The sequence below is a fragment of the Galeopterus variegatus genome, unplaced genomic scaffold, assembly GCF_000696425.1.
Source record: "Galeopterus variegatus unplaced genomic scaffold, G_variegatus-3.0.2 Scaffold744, whole genome shotgun sequence".
Taxonomy (NCBI): domain Eukaryota; kingdom Metazoa; phylum Chordata; class Mammalia; order Dermoptera; family Cynocephalidae; genus Galeopterus; species Galeopterus variegatus.
The window spans coordinates 89,391-91,010 of record NW_007726855.1 but is presented as its reverse complement, the minus strand read 5'-3'; positions in this window follow the sequence as shown (position 1 = coordinate 91,010).

Sequence of the window (1,620 nt, the reverse complement as noted above, 5' to 3'; positions counted from 1 at the left end):
AGAATACTATACCCAGAAAGGCTATATACTTCAGATATGAGGGAGAAGTAGTGTATTTCCTAGACAAACAAAAACTACAGGAGTTCACTACCTCTCAACCAGCCCTGCAAGAAACCCTCAAAGGATTCCTGCATCTGGAATCCAAAAACTGATAATCACTACCACGAATACTCAAGAAAGAACAAAATGCTGGTAGAACAAAAAGACAAACAAAAGAGAGAAAATATATCTTACCACTTCAAAAAAACAACAAACACCAAAGACAAACATTTATAAAAGGGGAAGAAAGGAACAAAAGATATTTAGAATATCCAAACAAAAATTGATAAAATGCCAGGAGTAAGGCAATACCTTTCATTAACAACCCTAAATGTAAATGAATTAAACTCTTCACTCAAAAGACACAGAGTGACTGGGTTAAAAAGCTAGACCTAACTATATGCTGTCTACAAGAGACTCCCCTCACCTGTAAAGACACACACAGACTAAGAGTGAAGGGATGGAAGAAGATATAACACAAAAATGGAAACCAAAAATGAGCAGGAGTACCAATTCTTATATTGGATAAAATAGACTTTAAACCAAAAACCATAAAAAGAGACAAAGAAGGTTATTATAGCATGATAAAAGGATCTATCCAGCAAGAAAACATATCATAAATTTATAGGCACCCAGCACTGGAGCACCCAGACATGTAAAGCAAACACTATTAGTTCTAAAGAAAGAAATAGACACCAATACAATAATAGCTGAGGACCTGAACACCCCTCTCTCAGCATTAGACAGATCACCTAGGCAACAAATCAACAGTGAAACACAGGATTTAAACTACACATCAGACCAACTGGACCTGGCAAGTATCTACAGAACATTTCATCCAACAACTGCAGAATACACATTCTTTTCGTCAGCACATAAAACATTCTCTAGGATAGACCACATGTTAGGTCAAAGATCAAGTCTCAACAAGAAAAAATTGAAATCATTTCAAGTATCTTTTCAGACCACAGTGGATTAAAACTATAAATCTACATTAAATTAAAACTAGCAAGCTACACTCTGGAAACTATACAAATACATGGAAATTAAACAACAGGCTCCTATACAAATACATGGAAATTAAACCACATATGGGTCCAAGAAGAAATTAAACAGGAAATCAAAATATTTCTTGAAACTAATGAACACATTATACTAAAACCTGTGGGATACTGCAAAAGCAGTACTAAGAGTGAAGTTTATTGCAATAAACGCTTACATCAAAAGAACAGAAAGATTTCATATAAACAACCTAATGCTACAAAGGGTACCGGAGCTTGGAGCAAGAGTAAATAGGCAAAAGAAAAGCCCCTAAAAATCCTGTGAAGATGTGGAACTCCCACCACACAGGAGATTGTGGGTTACAGTCAAATTCATTTGAATCTTGAAGAACAGAATGTCCTCAGCTGACATCTAGGTGGTAGGCAGATAAATGTAATACATTTTTTAAATAATCTGATGAATCTTCTATCTTGGTTTAGATGAGCAAGTTTATTAATTTTTAATATTTGTTGTTATTTTTACCTTTTTTCTTTTTTTATCTTTTTTTTTTTCCTTTTTTTTTTGTCTTTTTCCGTGTCC